The 14,417-nt window shown below is 40.2% G+C and overlaps 2 pseudogenes; one reads left to right on the top strand and one right to left on the bottom strand.

Annotated features, from left to right (window-relative positions):
• Positions 1 to 602: 602 nt before the first annotated feature.
• LOC145944312 (uncharacterized) lies at positions 603 to 1,706 on the bottom strand (annotated as a pseudogene).
• A 3,989-nt stretch (positions 1,707 to 5,695) lies between these two features.
• Positions 5,696 to 6,337, top strand: LOC145944311 (uncharacterized; annotated as a pseudogene).
• The last annotated feature ends 8,080 nt before the right edge of the window (positions 6,338 to 14,417 follow it).

Raw genomic sequence — 14,417 nt, 5'->3', positions numbered from 1 at the left:
CCAAATATTGTTTTACCTGCTCCGCCGCAACCAGATGAAGTCGATTCTATGTTGCATGCAGCAGGGCTGCAATTGCGCCGAATACCATATAAGAGACGAATGCAGACACTGTTAGATATTATGCAAATGGTTCACACTCGACTGATAGAAGAGAATATCGAGGATACGCAATAAAAATTTTTTGTTTTTGTTTAAGTTAGTTAAAAATAAAGTTAGTTTTTTTATAGTTTAATACTTCAAATTTATATTATATTTGTTATGTTTCTTTGATGTATAAGTGTATATGCAAAAAAAAAGCGTTACATTGAAACGTGCAATAAGTGTCAAATTCAGTTGTAATTTTTATTTTATCATTTCTACATATAATGAAACAGTAAGGGGTGCTTTATCTGTAATTTTCGAATCGGATTTGGAATTTCAATCAAATTTGGAATTAAGTTCGCGAATGAAATTGCGGGCACATCTTATTATAAATAAAATATACACTTGTTGACATTTAAATTTACAATTTTTTAATACTTGATATTTCATTTCTTGAAAATTATACAATTAACAAATTTATAATTTTTGTTTTCAATTCACAAGCTTATAATCATTTAATTTTAGTCACGATTATACTGCCAGGGAATAGCTCCTTCCCCAGTAAAAAAATCACAAAATTCTTCTCTAATGGCTGCGGCATATCAAGTATTGTTATTATTACCGCGTACACTAATATCTTGTAATGCCGAATTCTCCATTTCTTGTCTCCAGAGTCCGGGAATTAAACCATGAGGATCATATTGATCGACCATGTTTGGTGGAATGTATTCGTTTCGATCATCACGTTTTTGAAGCCAATTATGAAGACATATAATGGCGTAGATCATGTTTATTGTGTTATCTACAGTAGTTTCAATAGGTTTTTTTTTAAATTCTCCACTGACAAACTAATATTCCAAAAGAATTTTCTATTGTTCTCCGAGTACGGCTGATACGATAGTTGAAAATGTTTCGATCTGGGTTAAGATCTCCTTTTCCAGGATATGGCCGGAGTAAATAATCACTCAATTGGAATGCTTCGTCACCTACGAGAACATATGGCAAAGGCATTCTATCAATAGTCAGTGGTTTGGGTTCCGGTAAGTTAATTTTTTTCTCGTTAAATATCTGGCCCATTAATGAGTCTTTGAAAACTCCACCATCGCTACGTCGACCATAGGCACCAATGTCAACGAATGTGAACAAGTAGTTGGCGTCACAGATTCCCAGCAATACAATGCTGTGACTATTTTTATAATTGAAGTATGCAGAACCAGCATTATCAGGACACTGCAATAAATACCATTATTTAACAATGCAATTCAATAATACTCATTCGGATTTATAATATTTGTACATACCTGGATTACGACATGTTTCCCATCAATAGCACCTATGCAATGGTTGGAATGCCATTGGTTTTCAAATTCTTGAACAATATTTAACCAATCTATCGTTTTTAATGGATACGGCAATACTTCCTTGCTAAGACAAGTCCAAAGTGCTTTGCAAGTTTCTTGAATAATGTTACTCACTCTAGTGACGCCAACAAGATATTGATAAGAAATGGAAGTCATACATTCACCGGTCGCTAAATATCTGCATACAGGTAATTTATTTTATACGATTTACAATTAGACAATCGAAAGTAATATATTAAAATTGCTTTGAAAGACTAACCTCAGTAGCCAATCGTGCCGCAACAAATATAGGCTCTCTTACTGCATTCTGCTTGGAAATGAGAGGACCAATTAAACACAGCAGTTCTTCAAATTGAATTGTTGTCATACGTAAATAATTTTGGAATTTGTCTCCATGCAAAAAAAGTGTAGGAAATATTGCTTCATAAAATCCATGAGTGTGTCGTAGTTGAAATAGTGGTTGAACCCAAAAACGCTTTTTTTTGTAAGTCCTCTTCTTCTTCAGCCTCATAATTTCATTGATAATAAGAGCCGTTCCAACTCTTTTTCTGTCTTCTTGCTTCATCAATAATTTTCTGACATTGAGTAATCCATGCCTGATACTTATAAACATTGGACATTATGTGTGTATGTCACAAATTATTCACTGTACTCAAAATTATTCACAATCAAATTCGGACCTCGTTGACGCTATAGCTGTAGCCACGATGCTTCGAGAAAACGCTCGTTGACGCTAAATTGACGCTTGACGCTCGCATATTTGATGCTATTTCCCCTTCCATCGATGGAGTCGGTCACGTGACCAGCTTTGACGCCCGAATCGGGCGTCAAGCGTCAGCATGAAAACGCAACTTTAAAAAGAAAAAGTGAAATCAAGTTTTCAGAAGCCAATTTTATATTATATTTTGCTGCGTTGTGCCTGCTCTCTCTCTTGTTGGAGACAAATGCTCATCTATAATAGATACATTAGTTTTATTGAAATTCTTCCTTAGGTAATATATTAGTATAGTATATACTTTTATTTATATTTTAGAAGTCTTTTCACAAAATTATTAATGTTTAGTATTGTTATGCATCGATGGCAATATTTCTATAATACTGTGGTATTGCGTACTCTTGGGCATCCTGATAGACAAACCTGTCGAGCAATAAAGAATTAATGGTAATTTTAGAAGCATTTGTTCTCAAGCTTTTCTTCAGTCAGACATTGATATATTCCATTTGTATTTGAAGAGTCTGGAGCAGTTAAATATCAGGTAAATATTTTAGGTACCTTTTTTAACGAATCATATTCAATGTTCATTTGAGAGATTTTTAATGACATATTGTGCACAGTTTAATTTCAATAATAAATATTATCTAATATTATTATTAAATATTATTTTTTTATTTCTTATATGAGTGTGTGATCCGCTCGAATTAATAATTCAGCGGATCGTCGGCGTATCAAAAATGGCGGATCGTCTGCCATTGGTTGGAGTTCGATACGCCCGATACGCGCGTATCGCCATACGCGTCATGGGACGTCACCCTCACTGTTGCGAGCATCGATGCAAGCAGAAAATCATCAGATCCCAGCACGAATAAAGGACATAAAAGAGACAAGAAGAAGAAGGACTTCGAATGTTTTTACTGCCACAAGAAGGGTCATTATGAACGAAACTGCCGAAAGAAGAAACAAAATGAAGGTTCGAATCGAGACAAGAGTACCGCGAAAGAGGCTGCATTCATAGTTACGTGTTCAACAGAAAACGATCAATGGCGCAGAAGTCGATCAAGCGAACCAACGCACGAACAGACAGAGAAGCTGCTGGACGAAGATGTGACTGGAGGAATCTGGATTACCGACAGCGGCGCGTCGAAACACATCACGTACCGACGTGAGTGGCTTTGCGATTTTCGTCCCATGGATAACGTATCGGTATCACTCGGTGATAATGCAGCTTGTCAGGCTTTAGGCTCAGGGACAGTTCTCATTGAAAGATTAGTCAACGGTGTCTGGTGCAGCGGACGTATTGAGGACGTTCTCTACGTGCCGAAAATGAAGAAACATCTTTTTTCAGTGGGCGTATGTACAACGAAAGGTTTTGACGTGTTTTTCAAAAACAGACAGATCCTATTCTCGAAGAGTGGAGAAATGATGGCACAAGGCATCAAGCAAGGTAACGAGATCTATCGAATGCTTTTAAAGTCATTCTCAAAGAAGAAGCCAATGTATCATCGACAAATCTTCAGACTTGGCACGAACGGCTCGGACATGTCAACAAGCGAACGCTGAAAGAAATGGCTGAAAAAGGGATCGTCAAGGGAGTTAAACTCTCAAATGTGAATGATTTCTTCTGTGAGCCTTGTCAGATCGGGAAATCACATAGACTCCCGTTTCACCAGCGAGAACCAGGAAAGCCAACACTACCTGGAGAATTCTTTCACTCAGACATCTGCGGTCCAATGTCTGTGGAATCCATTGGCGGCGCGAGATATTTCGCAATCTTTAAGGACGATGCTTCTAGTTTCAGGAAAGTATATTTTATGAAGCACAAGTCTGATATTTTTGTATGTTTTAAGGAACTCGAATGCCTGGTGCGCAACATGTTTGAGCGACCGATGAAAAGACTGCGCACGGACAACGGCCGTGAATACTGTTCCAGAGAATTCAAAGAATACTTGGCAAAACACGGAATTCACAGCGCCACACACCCCGGAGCAAAACGGAAGATCGGAGCGCGACAACCGAACAATAGTCGAAAGCGCTCGAACAATGATGCACTCAAAGGATCTTCCCTTGATACTGTGGGCAGAGGCAATAAACACGGCAGTCTACATCTTAAACAGAACTCCATGCACCAAAACTTCAGGGACAACGACCTACAAAATTTGGACAGGTAAGGTGCCGAATTTATCTCACCTAAAAATATTCGGATCTGACGCGTATGCCCACATACCCAAGCTGTTCAGGACAAAGCTGCAACCAAAACCAAGAAAAGTCATCCTCGTAGGGTATCAGGAAGGTACCACAAACTATCGTCTTTTCGATCCCAGTGCTAAACGAATTCTAATAACAAGAGATGTCATTTTCAACGAAAAGGGCATGCACCCGGTACTCTCACCCAAGGAACCTGGAAACTTCGATGCTACATTACCGAAAAAGGGGATGAAGAGGCCGATGAAGAAGTCGCCAGGGCAGAAGGAGCAGCGGATGAAGGAGGATCGGTGGGTGAGATTTCCGCCGACCGTGCCCAGGATGAAGAACATCTGCTGCCTCTGACCGGGCGCAAACTAAGAGACCGATCGAATCTCAAACGACCAACAAGGTACGAAGCCAACGTGATTGAAATCGTCACTCCAACAACATATCAAGAAGCAGTGACAGGTCCAGACGCGCCAATGTGGACAAAAGCGATCGAGGATGAGTTGCAGGCACATCGAGACAATGAAACCTGGACCATAGTACCTCGAAATTAAGACAAACAACCAATCGACGCAAAATGGGTGTTCAAGATTTACAAGAAAACGACCGGAGACATCGAACGCTTCAAAGCGCGCCTGTGCGCCCGAGGATTCAAGCAAAAGGAAGGTCTGGACTACAATGAAACATTTTCACCCGTCGTGCGATACTCCTTACGAGTTCTGCTGACTATTACTGCAGAAAAGGATCTTGAGCTCGTTCAATTTGATGTAAAGACGGCATTCCTTTATGGAGAGCTCACAGAGGAGTTATTCATGGAAATACCAGAAGGACTGGTCATCAACGACAATGAAACAAAGGTTTGTAAATTAAACAAATCATTATATGGTCTCAAACAAGCTTGCAGATGCTGGAACCGGAAATTTTCGATCTTCCTGAGGCAGTTTAATCTGGTGGAGAGCACAGCCGACCAATGCGTGTTCCATGGACACTACGAAGGAGCTACAATCTACCTGGCTCTGTACGTCGACGGTTTGATAGCTGCAGATTCTCGAAGCGCAATTGATGTGATAGTTTGTTCCTTACGCGAGGTCTTCGAGATTACACTCAGAGATGCGAGTATCTACGTGGGCCTACAGATCGAGCGAAACAGGCAAGATCGCACCATTTTTATTCATCAAAAAGCTTATGTCAATCGCTTGATTGAGAAATTCTCAATGAGTGAGGCCAAAGCCACTGGTGTGCCTGCCGATCCGCATGTCTCGCTAAATCCGGTCGAGAAGGATGATTTTGTCTGCTCTAAGATACCTTTTCGCGAAGCGGTCGTCTCACTTATGTATTCCTGGCCATGATCTCACGTCCCGACATTGCATTCGCGGTAAATGCCGTCAGTAGGCATCTAAATCGCTATAATGATAATCACTGGCAAGCCGTTAAAAGAATTTTCAGATATCTGCTAGGAACACCCAACTTAGGCATCCTGTATGGAAACAGCGAGAAAGGACTTCGACTGGAAGGATATTCGGATGCGGATTATGCCAGTGATCTCGAAACCAGGAGATCGACAACCGGATATGTCTTCGTTCTAGCCGGTGACCCAGTATCATGGACATCCCAGCGGCAAAAGCTGGTATCACTCAGCACGACGGAAGCCGAATATGTCGCTGCTGCAAAAGAGGCTGCATGGCTTCGAAGACTGCTATCTGACCTCGGATGTCAGTGTGAAGGTGCAACCACACTTTTCGTCGACAACCAGAGCGCAATTCGCTTGGTGAAAAATCCCGAGTTTCACCAGCGAACCAAGCACATCGACATTCGACATCACTACATTCGGGAGAGAGTTCAAGATTCCGAGCTCTGTGTCAACTACATTCCGACAGCACTCCAACAAGCAGACATTTTTACGAAACCCTTGCCGAAGGATCGTTTTAAAACTTTAATTTTTAAATTAGGCTTAACCGAAAAAGTGCTCAAACAGGGAGAGTGTTAAAGTAATTTAGTTTTCGCGCTTCTTTACACGTGACGAGATCGAACCTATATTCACTTGTCTCTTCCTCTCGTCACTTGTCTTTTTCTTCCTTTCTGGGTCAGTCGAGTCACATCGTCACGTCACGTCGCTGTTACTTCGCGCCTATTCTTTGTACGCCTCTTATTTCTGTCCACGTGAGTCAGATAAACCGATAATTATCCCTGCTCGAACATATTTAATTCAGTACGCAAACGTATAAATTTATCTCTAGTTAACGCTTTCGTAAAAAGATCCGCCAATTGTAATTCTGAGGGAACATAAGTTATATTTAGTTCGTTATTTTCTATTTTTCACGTATAAAATGATAACGCACGTCTATGTGCTTTGTGCGTTTATGAAACTCAGGATTGTGAGCCATTTTAATTGCGCTTTGATTATCTACTAACAATTTAGTTGCTTCTTTACATTCATATTTTAAATCACACATCGAACGTCTTATCCAGATTACTTCCTTTGCAGCGGTAGCAGCGGAAACATATTCTGATTCAGTTGTACTCAGTGTAACTAATTTTTGTCGTTGAAACGACCAAATCATGGGTCCATTAGCTAAACAAAACACATAACCGGTAGTGCTTCTTGTTTCCGTGTCATTTGCAAAATCTGCATCTGAATAACCTATTACTTCGAATTTTTCATTATCGTTATTATATTCTAAAGCAAAATTACTTGTTCCTTTTAAATATCTGAATATACGTTTCACAGCTTGCCAATGATTATAATTATAATTATTCAAATATTTGCTTACAGTATTAACGGCATATGTTATATCCGGGCGAGATATAATAGACAAAAACATTAATGATCTTACGGCTTCTCTATAGGGTATATTAACATTCGATATTTCGTTTGCTACATTAGGCTCTAAAGTTACGTGTGGATCCGCCGGTATAGACATTGGCTTAGCATCTTGCATTCCGTATTTTTCAATTATCCTTTTAGTGTAGCTTTGTTGATGGATCAACATTTTCTTATTGACACGATCTCTAATTATTTGCATACCAACAAATGATTTTCCGTTACCAATCGACAATTCAAACGATTTTTTCAATTTTTTAATAATTATTTCGATTACGTCACGAGAATGAGATACTATTAATCCATCATCAACGTATAATGCTAAAAATACATCATAATTTTTGAATTTACAATAAAATAAACATTTATCCGCTTCGCTTTCTTTAAACTTGAAACGTTTTATGAAATTACAAAATTTTTCGTTCCAGCATTTTGCTGCTTGTTTCAACCCATACATTGATTTCTTTAACTCACATACGTAATTTTCTTTGTTTACACGTTTTAATTCTAGACCTTCGGGTATTTCTATGAAAATTTTCTCTTTTAATTCTCCATACAAAAAGGCCGTACAAATATCGAATTGTACCATTTCTAAATTTTCATACGCTACTTTTGCTAATAACATTCTTACAGTGTCATACCTGACAACAGGCGCAAAGGTTTCTTTATAATCAAAACCTTGTTTTTGAAGAAAACCTCGAGCGACCAATCTTGCTTTGAATCTGCAAACTTGTCCATCTTCATCGTGCAACAATTTGAATACCCACTTTGAATCTATTGTATTTTGCCCTGGTGTCCTGGATACTATTTTCCAAGTTTCGTTTTTGGCATGTGAACTCAATTCATCCTGTATCGCGTTAATCCATTTATGGGAATTAGGTCCCGTAATGGCTTCCTGAAATGTTACAGGTGAATCATACTGTACATAATTTGTTTCATACCTGATTGGACGATAAAGTGTTTGACGATCTCTGAGCACTCTCTGTTCTGTTTGTTGCGTGGAATTATTACCAGCGTCTTTAGATTTTTGTTTTGATTGTGGCTCCTGACTACTGCAAGGTTGTTGAAGCGCTTGTTCTGCTTCCTCTTGGATTTCTTCGTTTTCGCCTTCTTCAGCTTCTTCATAACTAGAATCACTTTCTTGATTCGACTCGTCTTCTTGACAACGAGTTTCTTTGTGCAGTCGCATGTACATTTTGTTGTTGTCGTCTTCCGCCAAATCACTAATTTCTTCGTCTGCTTCGTTAAAAGTAACGTCTCTGGAAACTATTATCTTTCGAGTTTTAGGATCATATAATCTATAATTTTTTAAATCTAACTGATATCCAACAAATATTGTTTTCTTAACTTTAGGATCTAACTTCTTTCTAAATTGTTTATCAACATGAGTATACGCGACGGAACCAAAAATCCTTAGGTATGATATGTGTGGCTTGCACCCTGTCCATATCTCGTATGGTGTGATCGACGTATTTTTGTTAGACGTTGTACGGTTTAAAATATATACGGTTGTATTTACTGCTTCAGCCCATAATTTTAATGGTAATTTTCTCGCGTGAATCATTGTCCGTGCACTTTCGATTATTGTGCGATTTTCTCTTTCCGGTTTACCGTTTTGTTCCGGTGTATATGGTGCTGTATTTTGCATAATGATGCCATGGGATTTTAAATACATACTATCATTGCAATACTCTCTGCCATTGTCTACTTTCAAAATTTTAATGCTACTTCCGCATTTATTTGCACATAATTTATGAAATTCTTTGAAACGCTCAACTGCAATCTGATTTATGTTTTAAAAAATATACTTGCCAATAATCTGAGGCGTCATCAATAAATGTAATGAAATATTTCGATCTAGCAATTGATTCCGGAAATGGGCCGCAAACATCTGAATGAATGTATTCCCCTGGATTACGTGGACGTTTCTCTGCTTGTTTTGGAAATTGGAGTCTATGTGCTTTGCCAAATTTACAAGATTCACAAAAGAAATCTTCCGAATCTGATAATTTAATGCCCTTCACGATATTATTACTTATCATTTCTTTGATGGTTTTAATATTTATATGTCCCATTCGTTCGTGCAGTGTACGCAAACTTACTGTGGATGCGTTAGCTTCAATTGTCTTATTGGGTATTATTACCTTGAAAAACATCCAATACACATCGTTGTGCTGTTTGTATCCTTGGCCGCAGAGTTGGTCTTCATAAGTTAGCAATACAGTCTTTCCTTTGAACAGAATATCATAGCCCTTTGACGCGCATACTCCCACTGAAAATAAATTCTTCCGTAAACTGGGAACGTAAAGCACGTTTTCTATTCGACTACTGCACCATCGATTGTTTATCAGTTTATTAATTAAAACTGTTCCTTTGCCGCGCACTTCACATTTGCCGTTGTCTCCAAGTGACACTGTCTCTCCTTTGCATGGCAAGAATTCATTGAATCATTCGCGATGATATGTAATATGTCTTGGCGCACCACTGTCTGTTATCCAAACATCACTTATGTCTCTCTCTAGTAGATTTTGAATTTGACTGTCTGATGGTGTTTTGATTTTCGCACTTGTATATCGATCACATGCGGACGACACGCTGCTGGCCGCCAAAAACAAAGAAGAGCTTCTTGCATTCCTGGATAGACTTAATAGCTTCAGTTTGGAATATGGACTCCGCATAAATTACACCAAGACAAAAATCATGATAGTCGACCGAGAACATGATAACTTCCATGGCACGTCGCGCATTGATTGTTTCGAAGTGGTAGACAAGTTTGTATATCTGGGCGCACTAATAAATAACCGGGGAGACTGCGAGGATGAGATTCGCAGGCGCATCCAGCTGGGTAGAATGGCAATGTCCCAATTGACCAAGGTGTGGAAAAGCCCCAATATCACACGCCAAACCAAAATCAACTTGGTCAGAACATTGGTGTTCTCGGTATTTCATTACGCCTCTGAAACTTGGACGCTACGAGCAGCCGACGGACGACGTGTGGATGCGTTTGAAATGTGCTGGCGAAGGATGCTGCGAATCCCTTGGACATCGAGGAGGACAAACGTGTCTGTACTGGCTGAAATAAACCCGCACCAAAGGCTATCCAGCTACGTGTACAGCCGTATCCTCAAGTTTTTCGGACACATAAATCGAAGCAATATTATCGAACACCTGATAGTCCAGGGAAAGCCAGAAGGGAAACGACGACGAGGGCGCTCACCAACCCGATAGCCGATGCAATCAAACAGCTCCTTAATACAAACATGGAGGAGGCGGTGAGAGCCACCATCAATCGAGACAGATGGCACACCATTACTAGGAACGCCATCAGAGACATGGAAGGACAAGCATAGTCACCACACATCTGCCAAGATGTCAAGGACTTAGATGATGATATCGATCACGCGCTGCCTTGCCGGAACACGTCACTACGAACGTGTTTACATCGTGATCTTCGTTTCGCTTTTTCTTTCTACACTCACGGGCAAAGTGGCCGAATTTCTTACAATAATAGCACTGTATTTTGGCTTGACCTTTCTTCTCTTGATTTTGAGATCCTTTTGTATCGCCTTGTTTATTCTTCCAATCACTCTGATTTCGCTTCTTATATGAACCTTTTGTTGTCGCGAGCGCTTCTGACCTCTCGTTCTCTGCCGACATTTTCGCTTCTTCTTTTATAAGACGTTTGAGCAATACTCCGACCTTTTGATCATTATGAGGTACGCTATCCCATGCTGTAACGAGAGTATTGTATTTTGGAGGCAAAGTTCCCAAAATCTTTGCCATTATATCGATTTCACTAATGATCTCCCCGACATCCTTCAGTTGACTTGCAAGATTTTGGATTGTTGTAATGTATTGTATAATGGATTCGTTAGAATTCATTCTGCATTCATGGAATTTTTGTCTCAGCAGCAACTTACTTGATGAAGATCTTTGCTCGTACATATTGCAAATTGTCCCACATCTGTTTCGCCGTCGTGCACGTTATCAGGCTTTGTAATTGCCTCTTCTCAATTGTTGAGGATATCAGACTCATGGCTTTTGCATTGTCTTTGATCCACGCCTTGACTGCTGGTGCATCTCTTTCACCGGCCGGTCTTGGTCTTGAATCATCTATTAGGTTGTCCAGACCGTGCGCCATAAACATCTGCGTAACTTCGAATTTCCACGTGAGATAATCAGTACCGTTAAATTTTGTGATGCCTCTTCCGTAAGTTTCTTCTAACATTGTGGAAATTTGCCCTCACGGCCACACAATAAGCATGAAGAAACGGTCGTTAAGGAATACGTGAACACGTGCACGTTAATGGCGGTTCACCACTTATCACAGATTCGGCTCCGATTTTTCGCGACTTTATAATTAATACGCGTCGGATCGTCCTGGGCCTATAACCTGATGGGAATTTAATAAAGAGGGACGATCGTGATTTATATGAACACAAATTATGTCTATATTTATTCTTAAACTGAATAATTAACTGTTACAATATGATGTGAGACTTCGATCTTGTCGGCTTGACTGCTCGCGAAGAAGAAGGAGCTCGATACACGGTATCTATTAATATATTGATCCTGCCACGTATTTATCGCGCGCATGCGATGTATATTATAATGCTTCTTGAGCCTGCGTGACATGTATATCGCGTATATTTGATATCTACTTATAACAGGTGATGACGAGAAGCAATGAATAGAAATAATAAGTCGCAACAGTTATGATTCTTAATGTGTCGTTGTCGACGAGACTCTTGACTTCGAACTGAATAGCACGATCCCACTCCTTTTCCTTCGAATTTATAGCCTCTTGGACGGAAACTTCAGCTACTGCAGCAGACATTGTCTTCGAAGTCGTCATTGAGTATCTCTGTTGGAATCTTCGATTCTTTTCCTTCGGTGCAATGTGGAGTTTGGAATAATTTTTTGGGTCGGCCACGATTTCCGGTGCGAAGTAGTCTCGGTCTATCTCTTCCGTAAGGAGCATTTCTCATATCTTCCATCACTTCTTTGGTCTCCAAGATGTTAGGTCTCTGCATTTACGTAGGAGTAGTGGGTAGGGTGATCGTGAAATCAACTTCCATATTAGGAGTATCTTCACCGGTCGATTCCGTGACATGTACTTGTCTTGGCTCCTCGAGAAGATCGATCTCATCCAAACTTCCGGATGAGTTCGGATTTTTCTCCAAGAATTTAACGTCCCGAGCAATAACCATCTTCCTGGAATCTAGAAGCCAAACTTGATATCCTTTGGACTCCCGAGGATAGCCTACAAAAATACTGTTATTAGATTTTGCATTAAATTTATTCGTATTTGTGTTTTTATTCAGAACATAAACGGTGGATTCAAAAATTCTCATGTGATCCAATTTGGGGAGAACTTCGGTCCATTTTTCATGGTATTATGCCTTCCAAAACACTGGTGGGACAACGATTACGTATATGACATGCCGTCGCCATCGCTTCAGCCCAAAACGTAGATGGCTGCAGCAAAAGACACCTCGCCATCGAGAAGAGTGCGGTTCACGCTCTATAATGCCGTTTTGCTGAGACGTGCGTGGGACCGTTAATCTTCGTTCGATTTCATAATCTACAAGTAAGGTATCGAAATCTCGGTTGCAGTACTCTCTGCCGTTATCAGTTTGAAGACTTTTAATGGTTTTCCCTGATTGTTTCTCTACGTGAGCTTTGTAGATTTTGAAGTTCTGATAAACATTGCTCTCTCTCTCTCTCTCTCTCTCTCTCTCTCTCTCTCTCTCTCTCTCTCTCTCTCTCTCTCTCTCTCTCTCTCTCTCTCTCTCTCTCTCTCTCTCTCTCTCTCTCTCTCTCTCTCTCTCTCTCTCTCTCTCTCTCTCTCTCTCTCTCTCTCTCTCTCTCTCTCTCTCTCTCTCTCTCTCTCTCTCTCTCTCTCTCTCTCTCTCTCTCTCTCTCTCTCTCTCTCTCTCTCTCTCTCTCTCTCTCTCTCTCTCTCTCTCTCTCTCTCTCTCTCTCTCTCTCTTGACTCAAGAAATAAACCTCACATTATCTTGATGAGTCATCCACGAAGGTTATAAAAAATCTCGTTCTGTCTTTCGAGTTTACACGCATCGGGCCCACAACATCAGAATGGACTACTTCCAAAAGTTCAGTGCACGGAGGGGTGCTCTTAGAAAAAGGTAAAATCGTCATCTTCTCTCTATGGCAAACTTCACAATTCAATAACTCCTCGTGACCTCCAGCGACGGCATCTAAACCAACTGCTTTACTAACGATACTGACTAAATCTCTGATGTTGAGATGCTCATGCCACCGCTTTAATTTTGAAAATTCAGTTTCTGTAGTGGATGGCGTTGCACATCCGCGTCCGAACATAATATAAGTCTTCTTTTCTGTGGTAAACTTTCACTTGTCCTTGATAATCCGTAACTACGGCGGAATCTTCCTGGAAAATCACTTTGTATCCTTTATTCGTGATTTTTGCAACTAAAATTAAATTTGTTCTTAAATCGGGCACGTAAAGCGTATTATTAAATACGATTAGTCTTGGAGATATGTTACCAGTCACCGACATTCTTACTGCACCGTAATCCTTTACATCGGTCGATGCTTGATTAGCTATCTTTAATTTTCCTTGAGTCGACGAATATAATGAATTGAAACTATATTCTTATCGCCACATAGATGAGACGTGCTTCCGTTATCCATGGACGTGACGACGATGCTCCAATGCCGCTTGGCGCGTGACAAGCCTCCGGGACAGCAACCGAACACACTGTAAGACTCATCGACGATGGCGTTCGCCATCTGTTTTGATTTATCACGTGGTTTATTCTTCTTATTTGGACAATCAGGAGACTTATATGTCCAGAAGTGCCACATGTGTTACAACGCAGTTTCGTTGAATCCTCAGACTTTGTTCCGCTATTGGTTGATTTTAGCCCCTCGCTTCCTTGGTCTTCGTTTTACGTTGCGATTTGTAGCCAGTGCGCTGGCAGCCTGGATCACGTTCGCCTAACGTCGAACTTCGCTTTCTTCAAGAATCTTAATTTTTAGAGCTTCTGGAGTGGGAAGGTCATCATGACTCAATTGCGACTCTGAAATTATCATAACTAGCCGGTAGACTATATAATAACATAATTGATAATAAATCTCCATTTACTTCCACGCCTATCGCCATAAGTTTATCCATTGCGTCGAAGAATTGCGTCATATGCTTTTTCACGTCGCCGCCCTCTTGTAGCATCAACTGTTTTAAAAGCGTTGCCTTCCTCGC

This window comes from Prenolepis imparis, unplaced genomic scaffold (assembly GCF_030444845.1).
Source record: "Prenolepis imparis isolate NDT839.2.m4 unplaced genomic scaffold, iyPreImpa1.0 SCAF_13, whole genome shotgun sequence".
Lineage (NCBI taxonomy): Eukaryota > Metazoa > Arthropoda > Insecta > Hymenoptera > Formicidae > Prenolepis > Prenolepis imparis.
This window is presented reverse-complemented; position numbering and strand designations above follow the sequence as displayed.